The sequence below is a fragment of the Lolium rigidum genome, chromosome 6 (assembly GCF_022539505.1).
Source record: "Lolium rigidum isolate FL_2022 chromosome 6, APGP_CSIRO_Lrig_0.1, whole genome shotgun sequence".
Lineage (NCBI taxonomy): Eukaryota > Viridiplantae > Streptophyta > Magnoliopsida > Poales > Poaceae > Lolium > Lolium rigidum.
Genome location: NC_061513.1, coordinates 189,465,648 through 189,485,740, shown reverse-complemented (window position 1 = coordinate 189,485,740; position 20,093 = coordinate 189,465,648).

The following is a 20,093-nucleotide window of genomic DNA, read 5'->3' as shown; positions in this document are numbered from 1 at the left end:
AAGGTGGACCCCACCCACTACTGGGCCGGCCCCGTAACAGAAAAGTGGGCCCCACAAGCTTATTGGACCGGCCCACTAGCTTGTTGGGCTAGCCCAATTGCTTCTGTGGTGGACCCCACTTCCTAAATGGGTCGGCCCGTCAACAAGAAAGTGGGGCCCACCTATGTTTTTGGCCCGGCCCACTATCTTGTTGGGCCGGCCCAATTACGCTATGGTGGACCCCACTTACTAACTGGGCCGGCCCTTTAACAGGAATGTGGGACCCACCTGTGTTTTTTGGCCCGGCCCACCATCTTATTGGGCCGGCCCACTTGCTATGTGGTGGACCCCATATGCTAAATGGGCCGGCCCTTTAACAGGAATGTGGGACCCACCTGTGTTTTAGGCCCGGCCCACTTTCTTGTTGGGCCAGCCCACTTGCTATATGGTGGACCCCGCAAACTTAATGGGCCGGCCCTTTAACAGGAAAGTGGGACCCACTTGTGTTTTTGGCCCGGGCCACTATCTTGTTGGGCCGACCCACTTGCTATATGGTGGACCCCACATACTAAATGGGCTGGCCCTTTAACAGGAAAGTGGGACCCACCTGTGTTTTTGGCCCGGCCCACTGGCTTGTTGGGCCAGCCCAGTTGATCTAATGTGGACCCCATGTACTAAATGGGCCGGCCCGATAGCAGGAAAGTGGGACCCACATGCTAATTGGGCCGGCCCAATAACTTCTTGGGCCGGCCCACTTGCTTTAAGGTGGACCCCACTTGGTAAATGGGCAGGCCCGATAACAGGGAAGTGGGTCCCACATGTCTTGTGGGCCGGCCTTTTTGCCTGTTGACCGATCAAACAAGTGCATTCGGCCCGGCCCACATGCTTAGTGGGCCGGCCCATTAAAGTTTTGACCAGTCAACCTTAGAGGTTAGGCCCGGCCCACGTAACTAATGGACCAGCCCAGCTATATAGTTGACCGGTCAAACTAAGTCGGCTGGCCCGGCCCGCAAACTTAATGGGCCGGCCCGCTTAAGACGTGGCAGGCCTCGTGTGGGCCTACCATCTACTACGGGGTTTCAGCCGGTTAACGCCGTTAACCGCCGCTAACGGCGTCCGCCACGTGTCGGCTTGCATGACGTCGGCAGTCAACGGGCTCCCGGAAACACTTCGCAACGGTCCGATTTTCCGTGGCGGAAGGGCGCCCAAGCGCGACGGACCGAAAAAATCGTCGTAGGACTTTGCCTGACGCAGTTTCGACAACAGAACCCATATCGTCGGGTTAGGCCCATAGGCGACGAAAAATACCCCTTAGCGGACGATTTTGGGACGTTGTCAATCAGAACTTTTCTTGTAGTGCAACTAACTTAGTGGAAACATGCATACTGATGTATGTGGTTCATTGGTCATAGTTGTGTGTGGAAGAGTCTTCTACTTCATGAAAACTTTCCAACGATGAATTGAGTTTTTATATATGGATATATTTAGTCAATGAGGAAGAAGTCTGAAACATTTAAATAGATTCAAATAAGTTTCAGCATGAAGTGGAAATCATCGTAATAGAAAAGTCAAATATCTATGATTGGATCATGGTGGAAATATTTGAATTACGAGTTTTAGCGAACATCTAAGAGAGTTACGAAATTGTTCCACAACTCACGTTTCTCGGAACACCATAGTTATGATGGAGTATTCAAAAGACGTATCCAAATCTTGTTGGATTAATGATGAGATAAGATAAAATTATGCCATTATATTTTGTGGATTATGCTTTAAAGACTACCACTTTTACACTAAATAGAGCATCATCATAAATCCATTGAAATGACACCATATGAGTTATGGCATGGGTATAAACCCTACCCTTTCTTAAATTTTTGTATGCATAGCATAAGTAAATGAGTTTACAACCAAAATCAGATGAATGTCTTTGTTGGTTATCCCATAGAACAAATTGGGAATTCTTTCCACTAATAAGTCAAAGACAAAAGTGTTTATCGATGTTTCTTGCTTATTTACAAGAAATTCTTTCTAGCGAAGTATTTGAGTGGCAGGACAATTGAACTTGATAAGGTTGATGAACCTGAGCATGATGATCAGAGTAGCGCATCATGAAAATGGTTCCAGAAGCGGCCACGACGATCATGGCTCCCATGTCTACAAAGTTTTATAATCATGGAGATCGAAGTACCTATTGAACCTTGTAGGTATGGTTTACTTTGTGATCAAATAAATGGTTTGTGGACAAATGATTGATTTTGAAAAATGATAAACCAACTACATACAAAGAAGCTATGATGGGCCCTGACTTCGTTAAATGGCTAAGAGCCATGAAATCCAAGATAGTATCTATAATCAAGCTTGGAGCGTTGTAAACCTTTTGAAGGAGTAAATATTTTTTGAAAGTAAATGGATCTATAAAATTAATAAACTTGGATATATTATCTTTGAACAAGCTCGACTTGTCAAAAGTTTGTTTACGATAAAGTTTAAAGAGTTGACTGCTATAAGATTAGATCTTTCGCAGCGATGCTTGTAGTCTATACGGATTGTTCTAGTAATCGCTACATATTTATTTTATGAGATATGTTATTAGGATGGCATAAATATGTTCCTTATCAGAAGTGTGTATTAAATGTGTATACAAGATACAACTGAGAGTTTTGCTAGTTCGTAGAATGCTATAAAGGTATACAAACTTCACTGGATGAAGTGAGTATCACGAAGTTGGAATCTTCACCGGATGAAATAATCAAAGAGTTATGATTTCATCAGAAATGATGAAGAAGCTTGCATTTGCAAGAAATTAAGTGTGGGCGCTGAGACATATTTATAATACTTTATGTAGATGACATATCGTTGATTATAAATAATGTAATCATGTACTTGATATGATTAGAAGGTTTCATTGAAAATCAACTTCAATGAAAGGATATGGACTAAAACCATATTAGCGTCAAGATCTATGAAGATAGATTGAAGCGCGTAATAAGTTTAAGTCAAAGTACATAGAATGAATATTGAAGTAGTTCAATATGAAAACATCAAGAAGGTGTTCTTTTCCATGTGGAGGTTTAACAAGACTTGAGTGTATTTGACACTCAATGAGTAAAAACACATGAGTGATCTTAGATCGCGAATAATATGTACACAATCAAATGTCCTATGCTCTGAAGTGTTACGAGCATATATCATAATGATTTATTTGATGATCATTGGACAACAGTAAGAATATCTCTGAGTGCTTTGTCAGAGCCAAGGATATAAATATATAGTTTTATATGGGGTAATGACAAACAAATCGATGTAAGGTGTTGCACGGATATTAGTTTGGTCACATATAAAAAATGAATTTTAATCTCAATTAGGCTAAGTGTTCATTAAAAGTTTAGCACAATGGGCTAGACGAAGTCTATGCTAGATTTAGATAAGTTCTAAATATTGTGACGGATTCTACAAACGAAGGGAGAGTATATCATTGTTTTGACAATGATCGAGGGTGTTTGAGTCGAGGAGTTCTTTAAGAACTTGGTGTAGTTCCGGTAGTGTCAGAACTATGAAGCTATATTGTATGTGACAATATTGGTAACATATTTCAGACCACGGAATTAAGGTTCCACCAGAAGACCAAGCATATACAATTAATGCTGACTCATTTGAAAAAGTGAGTGATGCGTAGAGACGCAAATGAATTGGAAAATACATACATTTCTGAGAATGTCAGATTCACTGACTGAAACCTCTCCCATAAGCAAACATGGTAAGCACCAGAAGGCCAAGGTGTTATATCTTTACAAATGTAAACTAGATTATTGACTCTAGTGCAAGTGGGAGACTGTTGGAGATATTCCTACTGGGGGGATGACCCCCGGTATGCCAAAGGCATGCCGAACTTGCCTGGTTTAGGCTGATTGAGGTACCAGTTTAAAGGTTATTCCGGATAAGGAAGTTGAGTTCGTGCTAAGGAGAAACTATGTCGGTATCCCAGAAGGGGGTATACCGGAATAGGCTAAGAAGGTAACGGAGTACCGGTACAGGCTACACTGTAGCACGTCGGCAAGCTAGTCAAAGATTCTCTCAAGAGCTAGAGGACAAGGATGAGCGAAGCACTTCAGCTTTAATCGAAGCTCTGAGGCCAAATCAGGAGATGATGTAAAAGGTACCGGAGGATGTCAGCGTCCCTGATAAAAGACATACCGGCGTCACCGGCTGCCAAAGAGGCTTTGTAAAGTAGTTTGTCTAGTCAAAGATGCCATTAGGGTTTCTTCCCTTGTAAGCCACCCTCTCCCCTATATAAGGAGAGGGGGCACACCCTTGCACGGGGATCACGCTCTAGAGAGACAGAAGGCTAGAGAGGTAGAGCTTGAGTTGTTCTTCTTCAACCTCTGGCCAAGGCCAAGTTCATCAATAGAGATACCGGTATTCCATCCGATTTCCACCCTTGTGTTACCAAAACCCTCCCCCGAATCCTCTAGCGCACATTCGGCCCCAACTTAAGCCATCCCATGGCATCTGTCTGTTCACCACGACGACAGTTGGCGCCCACCGTGGGGCCAGCAGCTGCGCTTGCTGTAGTTCATATTCGGGCGGGCCTCCTCACCATCTCCGGCGAGCGTGTGATCAGTGGCCTCGTCTACCGCCTCGGCTCGCTGGACTTCATCAACGACAACACGACAGCGTTGGCTGCTTCTCCAACGGCGGCAAGTTCCCCAAGAACGGCCGCATCAACGAGTTCTGCAGCCACCGCGTCTACATCGGCACCGTCCCTGTGCGCCAGTACCTCTCGCTGGTGCTGGTGGCGCCGGACCCGCCAAGATCTGCTCATGGGCTGCGCAGCGGCTGCGCTGCCGGCAGCGTGGAGGTGCTGGTGGTTGGTGCGGCTGACACCGGCAAGGAGGCAGCGGCGGAAGGCGCGGAACAGACGAAGTCCGCGCGCACGGCCAAGCCGCCGACCGAGCGTGACCAAGGGGTTGCGGGTGCGTCTGCACCACCACCGGAAACTCCTCTCCAAGCGGCCATGAGCGTGCTGGCGACGCCCATCACGCAAAACATCGATCCGACGGTGGCCCAAGCAGAGCTGGAGGCGCAGCGGTAGAAGCTGCTCTCCGTAGGCGCCGACATCATCAGGGCGCAGCGCGAGCTGAACCTAACCCTACGTGAGTATAATGCTGCACATGGCTTTGCTTCTGTTAGCGCTCAGCCTGCTAGAGTACCGGAAAACCGGCTTAGAGCTCGCAACCTAGATCACGATCTACGCCGGGAAGTTCTTGCCGGAGAAAGTACTTCAGTGTCCTTGAGCATTGTAGAGAAACCTAAATACAGCAGCCCGGATAAAACGATAAAAGCTGCTAAGGCTGCGGTAGAGATGTGTGATTCGCTTACCGGTGATGCTCTAGCTAAGCAACAGGATCGAGTTAGGGAACTGCTAGAAATTTTATAGGAACAAAATGCTGAGCTTGCTAGGGCAAACCAAGCAGCTGCAGCATCCAAATAGGTGCGTTCGGCAAGAAATGCCGGAAGCAAGTCCCATGGGCAGGCATCGTCCCCCCATTCGGACAGAAGAAGAGAAAAAGAGGCAAATGCGCAGTAGATGACTGTGTATGATCCGGTACTTGCCGGAAAACAACAGGCCGCGCAACACGATGCCGGCAGAAAAAGCCAAGGGGCAGGTCGCGGCTATGCTGGAAAGGCTATGCCGAAAACGCTTACGCCGGTAGAGGTGAAACCGGGCAAAATTATCGAGCTGCAAGGGCAGCATATGTTGAAGATGAAATGCCACCACCAAGGTACCGGCAGGCAAGAGCCGCGGTACCGCAATATTACGATGAAGCTGATTCTGGAATGGAAAGGGTCGGAGCTTACCGGAACCCATTGGGTGGACGTGTTGGAGAAAGACTCCTGCCAGACCAGGATGCGAGGCACAGGCTGGACAGAGTGCATCTTTCCGAGATAATTGAGGCTGAGGGTCCTCCGGGTCCAAAGTGCTTTGGCCCGCGGATCATGAGAGAAGAACCACCGGTTCACAACTTCCAGTTGCCCCGTGATACAAAAACATATGATGGCACTACTAAGCCGGAAGATTGGCTTGCGGACTATGTGACGGCAGTGTACGTCGCTGGCGGCGGAGGAACCGCCACAGGCGGAGGAAATCAGCGTTGGGCCGTGAGGATCATACCGTCCTTTCTGGTAGGACCGGCACGTATTTGGCATAACAATTTGCCAAAGGGAAGCATAAATGGTTGGCTGGACTTTGAGGAAGCTTTCGTGAGCAACTTCAGCAGCACATACCGGAGGCCAAACAGGCCGCAGCAGCTTGCTCTGTGCCAGCAACGCTCCAATGAAACAGACCGGGATTACCTGACCCGGTGGAACTCCACGAGGAACTCCTGTGAAGGGGTAATCGAGGCACAGGCCATTGCTTGGTTTTGCAATGGGTGTAGAAGAGGTTCACCGCTGTGGCAAAAGCTGCAGAGAAACATGCCAACGACTCTGGCAGAAATGATACGTGTAGCAGATAGCTACGCATTGGGAGATCCAATGCAACCGGCAGTTCAGGCTGAGCCGGCACAAACAAGTCAGCTACGCCAAGATCAGTACCGGGATAACCGGCACAACAAAAGAAGGGAAAATTTTCCGGATCGAAGGTACGGTCCGCAGCAAGTGGCCGCGGTACAGGATCATTCCGGCGCCAGCGAGAGTCAAAGGCAAAAAACCGGATCGCAACCGTGGGCGGGTCCAAAGAAACAATGGGTTGAAAAGAAACCGTGGCGAAATGAAGATAGATACACCATGGAATCCGCGATGGATCTACCGTGCCGGTGGCACACACCGAATCAAACGATACCGGCAAACCACTTAACAAAAGATTGCTCCTAGACCAAAAGGTTAATGGAGAAAGGCATGATGAAAGACGCTGGAAATCAGGGTTCCGGAAGGTTACCACCACCTCCACCGCTTATCGGTGCAAATGCGCAACCGGTGCTGCCTCAGCCAAACCGGCAGCAGCAGCAAGAAGTTCACCAGGTGGAAAATGGCAATGACCAAGCACCACCACCGGCACCTTTAGGCCGGAATGTTTACCTAGATCCACACCTGTGTTGTGTCGTATTTGTCACAGAACCCACAGATAAGCAAAGTATGCATCGCCGTTCCATGGAAGTGAACGCGGTGATGCCGGCAGTTACAAAATACATGCTGTGGTCAGATCAGGAAACTAACTGGTCATTCAGGGATCACCCAAAGATAATGCCAAACCCGGGTGGTTATGCTCTGGTAGTAGACCCAATCATACATGGGCCAACGACAAGAGTCAAGTTCAGCAAGGTGCTGATAGACAACGGGAGCAGCATAAACATCATGTACCGGCACACTATGCGGACGCTGGGCGTAACAGAAAATATGCTGCAGCCAACCCACACAACTTTCCATGGGATTGTTCCGGGATTGTCCTGCTCACCTATGGGAAAAGTCCGGGTGGATGTGTCCTTTGGAGGACGTGACAACTGCCGGGTCGAGAACCTACTGTTCGAAGTGGTGGATTTGGACAGTCCTTACCATGCAATGCTGGGGAGACCGGCATTGGCGGTGTTCATGGACTCCACTCATACCGCATATCTCAAGATGAAAATGCCGGCACCTCGTGGACCCTTAACTGTGGTGGGAAACTATAAAGTCTCACTGAAAACCGCTTCTGCCGGATCAAACCTAGCAGAATCGCTGGTGATAGCGGAGGAAAAGAAAAGAATCCAAACTGATGTGGCGCTGGCTCAGTCCTCACAGCTGAGCTTAGCGGCGATGAGCGGAAACTTGGGCACACCGGCATTCAAACCGACAAAAGAAACAAAGGACATCGTGCTGGACCCGGCATACCCAGAGCGTACCATTTGTATCGGTGCCGGCCTGAGTGAGGCATAGGAAAGCGCGCTCGTCAGCTTCCTCCATGAGAATTGGAACATCTTCGCTTGGTCTACCGATGACTTGGTGGGGGTTCCGAGGGAGCTGGCTGAGCACTCTCTAAATGTCCGGAAGGATGCGAAGCCGGTGAGGCAACCTTTGCGCCGGTTCGCTGAAGACAGGACGAAGATCATAGGAGAAGAAGTAACAAAGTTGCAGGTTGCTGGTTTTATTGTGGAGGTGCTGCATACCGAATGGCTGGCTAATCCGGTGCTGGTCGAGAAGAAAAAAGAAGAGGACCCCAAAGCTCCAAAGGTGTGGCGCATGTGTGTCACACCCCAACTTTTGCAACCATGTTTAGTTGACCCTGGTGCAAAAATCAGGGGGAACAAAAACTTTTTTTAAAGACTAATTAGATGGATTGTCTTGATATGCTTGTTGAGCTTTGACTTGAGCTACCCGTAGAACAACACCACTGGTGTTAAAACAACTTAACAAATCACTAAATAAAACACATGTCTGACCCTGGAACATTCTTTTCCTTTCATAAACTCTATGCTTGGTTTTTTCCCAAAATTACCCCAACTCACATATTCTAGTCTAAAAAAATAGATGAGCTATGGTCACTCTTGTATTACCTTAACCTCCTTCCAAAGCTCTTTGTTTTGTCCCATAATTCAAAACGTTAATTCAAAGGAACTTGTCAAAAACCTTTCCTTTTAAAATTTGACTATGATCACCTTTGATCATGGGGTCACAAAAGAGTTTCTAAAAAGGCATAATTTTTATTTTGGCACAAAGTATTTACCAAATGGCTTACACTTCTATGTGTAACTTTTAAAATATATTAAATACTATTCTGGTTTCCTAAAATAAAATTGAATGACCCATATTTTATCTTTTTTTCAACTATGGATCATTCTAGTCTTCTAAAAAAACCTCTACCATTTCAAAAGTTTCCAAGTAATCCTATCAAATCAAATCCTTAGACACCGAATTAAATGGTATTTGAATCTGTGATCAAATACCCATGGCATTGCCTTTGCCACTAACACATCTCAACAATCCATCTTTTAACCTCACTCCTCCATCTTTTCATAATCTCGGAAAATGATCTTTAATTTAATCCCTCCAAAGTCATCCAACCCTACTCAAGATTTAATTTTGGCTTACCATCACTAGCATAACACTCCCTTTTATTTTTGTGAGGAATAAAAGATAAACTGACTTTCCTCCTTAGACCTTAGTAAAATAGTTCTCTCCTAAATCTATACCCTATTCTCCCCTCTTTCCGACCACTTAGTTTTTCCCTCTCATAAAATATTTACCTTTTCCCCATTTGATGTTGAAATGGTGACACTACCATTCCATGCCTCTATCAAGAATCTCCATGTGGTGATCCAAAACCTCAGCTAGCCAAAGTATCAAATTCAACAACCCTTCTATGCATAACCACTATTTCTTCTCAACATTTTTTTTCAATCTTCTCCATTTTTGGCGCATGCATTTGAAAATCTCCCAAACATATGACCACTACTCCTTCTCATATCCCTCCTTGAGTTTGTCTCCAAAATTTAGTTTAATACCATCACCACCACACACCATCTCTTCTCCCTACTTTTGTTTTTCAAATATCAACTTGGCATCATCACCATCACACCATCTCCCCTTCCTTCTTTGGCAATGACCCATCTCCTCTAAATCTTGTCATATGGATCACCATGCCATTGCATGGCACCCTCCTTCCCCACTCAACCTACACCCCCCTCCTTTCCTCACCTCTCTTGTAAAACCCTAGAGGGCGCCACCTCTCCCTTTTCTTCTTCTTTGTGGCCGGACATGATGCACATGCACCACCTCAACCCCTGCACCTCCTTGGCCCAAAAACCTGCCCCTCTACCCTTCCCTGGACCCTCCCCATACCTTCCCACCGGCCCTAGTCAAACAGCCCAAGAAGGGGGCCCAAAAACTAAAACCCTAACGAAGCCAGAGGGGGAAAACGTACGTGAACATCAACTCGGAGAGACTCCCGCTCGATCCATCTCTTCTCCCGCGCTTGTGCCCACCCTGCTGACGTCCTCCACCCCTACGTCACCCCCTTCCACCGCCCCAACGTCAGCAACCCGCTACCCATTGGCCACCGCCACCGCACACCTCGCCAACCATTGGGCAACACCACCGTCGGCTCCCCCTCCCGTGCCCTTCCCTTCCTATAAAAGGGCCTCCCCGCCCACTCCCTTCAGCACACACCACTCCTCCCCCTCCCCAGATACCTTCCCCGAGGGTGCCAAGGCACCCCTCTGGCCGCTGCTCGCCGGAGCAGACCACGACGACATAGTTACCGCGAGGATGGCGAGCCAAGCTGCGCTCGTTCCCGAAGCCCTTCGCCCTCCCTCTCTTCCCTATCCTGCTCACCGTCATCTCCCCTTCCTGACACACCCTTTTTCGCTGTGCAGGCCCGCCGGGAGCGGCCGCCGCCGTCGCCGTTCTCCGAGAGCTGCGGCGAGCACCAAGCCGCCGGGAGGAGCTGCACCAGCTGGAGGAGCCGCTGGACGTGCCCCTGGGCGCGCGCCTCAACGCGCCTCCACTCGCCGGAGTCTCGCCGACGTCCAGTCGTCGCCGGCGATCTCCACTGCTCGCGAGTGAGTCCCTGGAGCGCCCGCTCTATTTCTTCCCAGCGAACGCGTGCGTGGCGAAGGAGAAAGACGACCCCAGGTCGTCCTCCCGGTCGTGGGGCTGCATGGCCACGTCAGCCCATGAGGCCTGGCCCGCCCGGCCCCCCTCCTTTTCTTTTGTTTTCTTTTTTTTCCCCTCCCCTCCCTCAACCTGGAAACACCCCTGGGCCGGCCCACTTCCCACCCCGCACGGCCCAGTGTTCTCCCGCCTCTTTTATTCCTTTGAAAATTTGTATATTCCTGTAATTTGGTGATTAAAACCAGAGATCTTCAAATTTGAATAACTCAAGATCCGCAGACCCAAATCCAGTGAAACCAATTGCATTAATTCACAAATTTTAATACCTTTCCAATGCCACTGGCCTTGTATTTTTAGGATTTTTCTACGAGTTTTGGCATATGTATCTTGCCCTATGTATGATTTAGATTCAAGTTATTTTCTAAAATTGAAAAATTAACCTTTTTAAGTAAAACAAATTTTGTTAGCCTTGCTTTAGTACCGACCATCTAGAATAATTAGTATTATACCCTGTTCATACTATTTGGTTACTATTTGTGCTAAGTATGTGTCACATGAAATATTGTACCAAAACTTTTGCTTATTTAAAATCTTTGACCACCTCTTTAAAAATGGTCAACCTATGTTTTCTCGTTGCAAAACAAAACCCTCTGAGACTTAAACCAAGTTTTTATTGTTAGATTTCAATTTTTTTTTTTGGTATATTGTTTACCTCCTATTTTTGGTGTAGGGTTTTGTTAACAAAATAAAAGAGAGAAATGATTTCTACCTCTTCAAAAATGTTTGAAGATAAAAGATGGATACTTTTTATGTAAAACCAATGCACTTGTCTCCTTGGTGGTGTTATCTACCAAGGGATATTGACTTATGCCTTTGTGATAACCAAGATAGGCAATTGCTAATTTGTGAGGCTCTCATGCCCTTATTAGGTTAATAAATCTTTTCTAAATTAAAACTCTTAAGTTGTTTCATGGTATCTATAAGTTCTTTGTATGCTAGCCCGTAGTAAGGTGGTTAGCTATTGCTTGTTGATTGTTGAATGTTGCATGCTTGTTATGATTGGTGCAATGTGATTGATTGTGTTCCTTTTATATTTTCCGACGATAGATGCGAACGATTCCGGAGAAGAAGAAGAAGTGGTTCGGACAAGGATTTTATTTATATTGACGGGATTCTTATATTGATGAAGTTGAAGAAGTCCAGGGACAAATAAGCCAAGGCAAGCCATCTCTTGATCTCTGAATATTGAATCACATATGGTGGTTACTTTGTTATTATTATTGTTTCTCGATCTATCTTGTGTGATTTCTACTTTTGTTGTCGGAGCATGCTTACCGTGAGCATGTTTACTCTCTTTGGCGCCTCGCCGACAAACCCCTTTTTGTAAATGGTGGTTGTCAACACCATGATCTTGGTGTACCCTCTAAATGTGATGGGTATGCCCACTTATCTTGTGTGTGTCGACCTCTGGACACCCTTCTTGAACCCCTTGTTGATGTTCTCCATACTTACTCTCGAGTATGTTGAACCCCTTGTTGATCTTATGCATGCACACCCTGAGCATGTATGCCCCCTTGACCATCTATATTATCATCTTCTTAGAAGTATGATGATTATCATCATGAACCTTGTTGAATCTTCCAACTTATGTTGATCATATACATGCTTACCCCAAGCATGTATGACCCCCTTTTGACACCGCAATAATCATCTCCTTAGTGGTATGATGGCTAGCATCATGTCAGTGTGACTCTTAGATCCTTCATAAAACTATAGGTTGGGAACCCCCTTGGAAAAATACCTTGTTGAAAAGAATTTTTGAAAACCTTGGGTGAGTTGGACTTACCCAAGCGTGTGTTTATGAAAGGAAAGGATCTCGGCAAAGATGGTTGGAAAGAAAATCTTGTTTTCGAAAACTTTGGCGCCTAAGTATTCACCCGTGACAATTAACTAGCGCAACCACACTATCCAAAGTGGGCACGGGCTTAGTCTGTAGTTTGTTGAAATTGACTTGAGACACCTTCACAACTCTCTAGGAGGGTCACGATGACCTCGACACCGGGTTGCGCTCCGAAGGAGGCAATACACTGCATTAACTTGCAGCCGGACGATTACCGAGGGTCTTCGTCATGGCGCCGGAGATACGCTCAAAAGGAGGTATGCTGCCGGGGTGCCGGGAAGGGGTAAGCCCGCAGGGAAGGACTCATGACAGGGGAGACAGGCGAAAGGCTATGACTGATTATCCGAGACTCGCATACTTTAGTATGATGAACCGGGGATGATCTCGGCGGATTTATCGGTTCTTGTGGGGAAAGTGCGCAAACTCTGCAGAGTAAAATCTATTCGAATAGCCGCGTCCGCGGTCATGGACGGTTGGAATGGCTGTTGCTTAGCCTGATGAGTTTTGTTTTACAAAATGGTTTGACAAAGGAAAAGAAAGATCTTGTTTGAAGTACCGGAAGGGTATGGGAAAGGATGTGACGACCATATGGAGATGGTCGGGAAGGATAAATAAAATTGGGTTACCCCATCCTAGTGTTTCATGTAGAGGAACTCTGCTTTAACAAAGATATAGAGTTGTCATAGGACTTTCTTAGTGTCCCCTTCAACTGTGATGTGGGATGCTATATCCACAAGAGAAACTGATTCTCTTTCACATGCTATATCCACAAGAGAAACTGATTCTCTTTCACATGCTATATCCACCAGAGAAACTATTCTTCCTCTCTTGTCTTCTTTAGTTAGAATTGTTATCACCTTCTTGATGGTTTGCGAGTACAATTCAAATGTACTCACGGCTTTGTCCCCGGCTATTTACTTGGCCAGACTTGAAGGAGTTCGACGGATGAAGAAGGAGTTGGCGACGTCTATGCGAGCTAGGAACGTCTTCCCGCTCGGCTTGCTTCGTAGGGTTAAGGCAGATGACTTGGGCTCTACGCTGCTGAAGTGATTATGCTACTCTGATGATTAGATTAGGCCTTTCGAGGCTATCTTGTAAAGATGGGTCATGTGACCTTATTGTAATTTTCTTATTCCGTTTTGTATAGGATGATGTAATTTGATATCAGTTCGGTTATGTGTTCACGGCACACTGATCATGGGAACGTGAACTGTATACATAACAGGGTATTTCGGATAGCTAGTCCGGGGTCCCCACAGAGATGGTATCAGAGCTATCCTGACTGTAGGAGACCTTAGTTAGCATGGACGTTAGTTAGGAAACAAGTACTTGGGCAAAACTATTTACCAAACATATTCTTTCTTTAGTCGGAAGCATAGCTTCTACTCCTCTTATTTCTTCAAAAACTTCTAAATTCTTATCTCTCCACTTTATAAGAATGTTTGAAAATTCTTACTCTGTTGTCTCATCCACTTCAAACCTACATATTGGACGATGTCCCCAACTCAGACCGGAGACTCGACTTCAAAGATGGATCAATCCCTCAGGAAGACTCATGTACCTCCAACAGTAGCTATAAAAGTTTGGATGCCAACTTATCCATACACATATAGGAATGATAATATCATGTCTTTGGTTGTCACCAAAGTCTGTTAAGGAGCTGACATTGTTCCTCCATGGACTTGCACCTTTTTGCCGTCGTCAGGCATCAAGTCCTCAGTTCTTGACTAGTAATTTTTAGGCCAGCCACCAGAAATTGTCTACTTCAGAAGCACCTCAACAACTACCTCTTCGAAGACCTCATGTTTCCGGGATGTCGAGACTAGAAGTTCTACGCAGCTTTCTCCTCCGCCTCAACATCAACGACTCAACACCCGGCCCCTTCACCACCAACTGCTACAAGGATCCAAGTTGAAGCTGATGCTAACGTTATGAAGACGTCAACATATGCGACCAGCCCCAAACCTATAGGATGGATAGGACAAACTCAATCGCTTTGATTGAGCTACCCCGCGCATTAGGAATTTCTGGGTACTTAGAGTACCATGTCTGGTGTGATGATTGCTTGTAGTTTCCTAGTGTGCTGCCTTGAGTGTTTTTATCTGTTTGTTGTGTGTATGATTGTCTTGGCCTTTAGGTCTGAAAAACACTCTTAGTGTGATAAACCAGCGTAGGAAGCCTCCCTAAGATGTTTTCACCGTCATCTACCTCGCTGTTAGAAATGCTAACTGCTAGTTAGTTGCATAGGTTAACGGAAGACTCTAACTCTAAACCCGTTAACAGTTGTTTTTCAACCCTCGGAAAAACTAACCCAAACCCCTATCTCTGCTAACTACTTTCAAGATCAGCTGAAGCATCTCTACTACGCCAACAAAGCAGAAGCCCCTACCTTCAAGAGTGACTGCAACTCTGCGAGAAGATGAAGCCACACTAATTTGGTCTAACCTTGGAGTATAATCACGCTAACCTCGAGGATAACTTCTTGAAACTACCCTCTAACACATCGCCTAAGAAGCTGAGAGAACAATAGCGTCAAAGCCAAGCTACATCACATAGATCATCTGGTCCTCGTCAAGTGAGGCACATGAAGATACCTCAAGACTCAAGATTAGGTGTAACTTACCCGCTCGCTTCTTATATGGTCAACACAGACTCGCAAGCTGAAGATTGTCTTTGACAACCTTTGTTGCTGCTTCATGTGGATACCAACCAGGAGTTCCATCGACTTACTGACCTACTGTGCGTCCTACGGTTTAGTAAACACCTTGAGTGCCTCTTGAAGCCGTAGTCCACACGTCTCCCCTGAAGATTCTTCAGCTGAATACGGAAGATCAATAACTTCTTCAAAAGCGCCCGACAAGACTCCGTGGCCGAAGCTTAGAGTTTTCAAAACCCCCGGTGAACTATTTTAAGGGTGGAAGACTTCGTCTTCCACTAAAATATTAAGCTAACTCTAGAAAGTTCTCAACCCTGCTAAAGCACCGTTGGAATGCACTACCCTCCCAGAGTCTTGAACCCCCGCTAGGATCGTTAAGAAGTTTCAGATCTAACACCTCCATGGAGTAGTCAACCTCTTCATAAGGCTCACCTCGGCAAGAATCCATCATGTCTCCCAGAAGTTGAAGCAACAACCTTCCCGACAACGACACATCTACAAAAGAATGGAGTCTAACTTTAGTTAAACTTTACAACCTCCCTAGTCCTACGCTTAGTAATCTCGGGACGAGATTATTTTAAGGGTGGAAGATCTGTCACACCCCAACTTTTGCAACCATGTTTAGTTGACCCTGGTGCAAAAATCAGGGGGAACAAAAACTTTTTTTAAAGACTAATTAGATGGATTGTCTTGATATGCTTGTTGAGCTTTGACTTGAGCTACCCGTAGAACACCACCACTGGTGTTAAAACAACTTAACAAATCACTAAATAAAACACATGTCTGACCCTGGAACATTCTTTTCCTTTCATAAACTCTATGCTTGGTTTTTTCCCAAAATTACCCCAACTCACATATTCTAGTCTAAAAAAATAGATGAGCTATGGTCACTCTTGTATTACCTTAACCTCCTTCCAAAGCTCTTTGTTTTGTCCCATAATTCAAAACGTTAATTCAAAGGAACTTGTCAAAAACCTTTCCTTTTAAAATTTGACTATGATCACCTTTGATCATGGGGTCACAAAAGAGTTTCTAAAAAGGCATAATTTTTATTTTGGCACAAAGTATTTACCAAATGGCTTACACTTCTATGTGTAACTTTTAAAATATATTAAATACTATTCTGGTTTCCTAAAATAAAATTGAATGACCCATATTTTATCTTTTTTCAACTATGGATCATTCTAGTCTTCTAAAAAAACCTCTACCATTTCAAAAGTTTCCAAGTAATCCTATCAAATCAAATCCTTAGACACCGAATTAAATGGTATTTGAATCTGTGATCAAATACCCATGGCATTGCCTTTGCCACTAACACATCTCAACAATCCATCTTTTAACCTCACTCCTCCATCTTTTCATAATCTCGGAAAATGATCTTTAATTTAATCCCTCCAAAGTCATCCAACCCTACTCAAGATTTAATTTTGGCTTACCATCACTAGCATAACACTCCCTTTTATTTTTGTGAGGAATAAAAGATAAACTGACTTTCCTCCTTAAAACTTAGTAAAATAGTTCTCTCCTAAATCTATACCCTATTCTCCCCTCTTTCCGACCACTTAGTTTTTCCCTCTCATAAAATATTTACCTTTTCCCCATTTGATGTTGAAATGGTGACACTACCATTCCATGCCTCTATCAAGAATCTCCATGTGGTGATCCAAAACCTCAGCTAGCCAAAGTATCAAATTCAACAACCCTTCTATGCATAACCACTATTTCTTCTCAACATTTTTTTTCAATCTTCTCCATTTTTGGCGCATGCATTTGAAAATCTCCCAAACATATGACCACTACTCCTTCTCATATCCCTCCTTGAGTTTGTCTCCAAAATTTAGTTTAATACCATCACCACCACACACCATCTCTTCTCCCTACTTTTGTTTTTCAAATATCAACTTTGCATCATCACCATCACACCATCTCCCCTTCCTTCTTTGGCAATGACCCATCTCCTCTAAATCTTGTCATATGGATCACCATGCCATTGCATGGCACCCTCCTTCCCCACTCAACCTACACCCCCCTCCTTTCCTCACCTCTCTTGTAAAACCCTAGAGGGCGCCACCTCTCCCTTTTCTTCTTCTTTGTGGCCGGACATGATGCACATGCACCACCTCAACCCCTGCACCTCCTTGGCCCAAAAACCTGCCCCTCTACCCTTCCCTGGACCCTCCCCATACCTTCCCACCGGCCCTAGTCAAACAGCCCAAGAAGGGTGCCCAAAAACTAAAACCCTAACGAAGCCAGAGGGGGAAAACGTACGTGAACATCAACTCGGAGAGACTCCCGCTCGATCCATCTCTTCTCCCGCGCTTGTGCCCACCCTGCTGACGTCCTCCACCCCTACGTCACCCCCTTCCACCGCCCCAACGTCAGCAACCCGCTACCCATTGGCCACCACCACCGCACACCTCGCCAACCATTGGGCAACACCACCGCTGGCTCTCCCTCTCGTTCCCGTCCCTGCCTATAAAAGGGCCTCCCCGCCTGCTCCCTTCAGCACACGCCACTCCTCTCCCTCCCCAGATACCTTCCCCGAGGGTGCCAAGGCACCCCTCTGGCCGCTGCTCGCCGGAGCAGACCACGACGACATAGTTACCGCGAGGATGGCGAGCCAAGCTGCGCTCGTTCCCGAAGCCCTTCGCCCTCCCTCTCTTCCCTATCCTGCTCACCATCATCACCCCTTCCTGACACACCCTTTTTCGCTGCGCAGGCCCGCCGGGAGCGGCCGCCACCGTCGCCGTTCTCCGAGAGCTGCGGCGAGCACCAAGCCGCCGGGAGGAGCTGCACCAGCTGGAGGAGCCGCTGGACGTGCCCCTGGGCGCGCGCCTCAACGCGCCTCCACTCGCCGGAGTCTCGCCGACGTCCAGTCGTCGCCGGCGATCTCCACTGCTCGCAGGTGAGTCCCTGGAGCGCCCGCTCTATTTCTTCCCAGCGAACGCGTGCGTGGCGAAGGAGAAAGACGACCCCAGGTCGTCCTCCCGGTCGTGGGGCTGCATGGCCACGTCAGCCCATGAGGCCTGGCCCGCCCGGCCCCCCCTCCTTTTCTTTTGTTTTCTTTTTTTTCCCCTCCCCTCCCTCAACCTGGAAACACCCCTGGGCCGGCCCACTTCCCACCCCGCACGGCCCAGTGTTCTCCCGCCTCTTTTATTCCTTTGAAAATTTGTATATTCCTGTAATTTGGTGATTAAAACCAGAGATCTTCAAATTTGAATAACTCAAGATCCGCAGACCCAAATCCAGTGAAACCAATTGCATTAATTCACAAATTTTAATACCTTTCCAATGCCACTGGCCTTGTATTTTTAGGATTTTTCTACGAGTTTTGGCATATGTATCTTGCCCTATGTATGATTTAGATTCAAGTTATTTTCTAAAATTGAAAAATTAACCTTTTTAAGTAAAACAAATTTTGTTAGCCTTGCTTTAGTACTGACCATCTAGAATAATTAGTATTATACCCTGTTCATACTATTTGGTTACTATTTGTGCTAAGTATGTGTCACATGAAATATTGTACCAAAACTTTTGCTTATTTAAAATCTTTGACCACCTCTTTAAAAATGGTCAACCTATGTTTTCTCGTTGCAAAACAAAACCCTCTGAGACTTAAACCAAGTTTTTATTGTTAGATTTCAATTTTTTTTTGGTATATTGTTTACCTCCTATTTTTGGTGTAGGGTTTTGTTAACAAAATAAAAGAGAGAAATGATTTCTACCTCTTCAAAAATGTTTGAAGATAAAAGATGGATACTTTTTATGTAAAACCAATGCACTTGTCTCCTTGGTGGTGTTATCTACCAAGGGATATTGACTTATGCCTTTGTGATAACCAAGATAGGCAATTGCTAATTTGTGAGGCTCTCATGCCCTTATTAGGTTAATAAATCTTTTCTAAATTAAAACTCTTAAGTTGTTTCATGGTATCTATAAGTTCTTTGTATGTTAGCCCGTAGTAAGGTGGTTAGCTATTGCTTGTTGATTGTTGAATGTTGCATGCTTGTTATGATTGGTGCAATGTGATTGATTGTGTTCCTTTTATATTTTCCGACGATAGATGCGAACGATTCCGGAGAAGAAGAAGAAGTGGTTCGGACAAGGATTTTATTTATATTGACGGGATTCTTATATTGATGAAGTTGAAGAAGTCCAGGGACAAATAAGCCAAGACAAGCCATCTCTTGATCTCTGAATATTGAATCACATATGGTGGTTACTTTGTTATTATTATTGTTTCTCGATCTATCTTGTGTGATTTCTACTTTTGTTGTCGGAGCATGCTTACCGTGAGCATGTTTACTCTCTTTGGCGCCTCGCCGACAAACCCCTTTTTGTAAATGGTGGTTGTCAACACCATGATCTTGGTGTACCCTCTAAATGTGATGGGTATGCCCACTTATCTTGTGTGTGTCGACCTCTGGACACCCTTCTTGAACCCCTTGTTGATGTTCTGCATACTTACTCTCGAGTATGTTGAACCCCTTGTTGATCTTATGCATGCACACCCTGAGCATGTATGCCCCCTTGACCATCTATATTATCATCTTCTTAGAAGTATGATGATTATCATCATGAACCTTGTTGAATCTTCCAACTTATGTTGATCATATACATGCTTACCCCAAGCATGTATGACCCCCTTTTGACACCGCAATAATCATCTCCTTAGTGGTATGATGGCTAGCATCATGTCGAGTGTGACTCTTAGATCCTTCATAAAACTATAGGTTGGGAACCCCCTTGGAAAAATACCTTGTTGAAAAGAATTTTTGAAAACCTTGGGTGAGTTGGACTTACCCAAGCGTGTGTTTATGAAAGGAAAGGATCTCGGCAAAGATGGTTGGAAAGAAAATCTTGTTTTCGAAAACTTTGGCGCCTAAGTATTCACCCGTGACAATTAACTAGCGCAACCACACTATCCAAAGTGGGCACGGGCTTAGTCTGTAGTTTGTTGAAATTGACTTG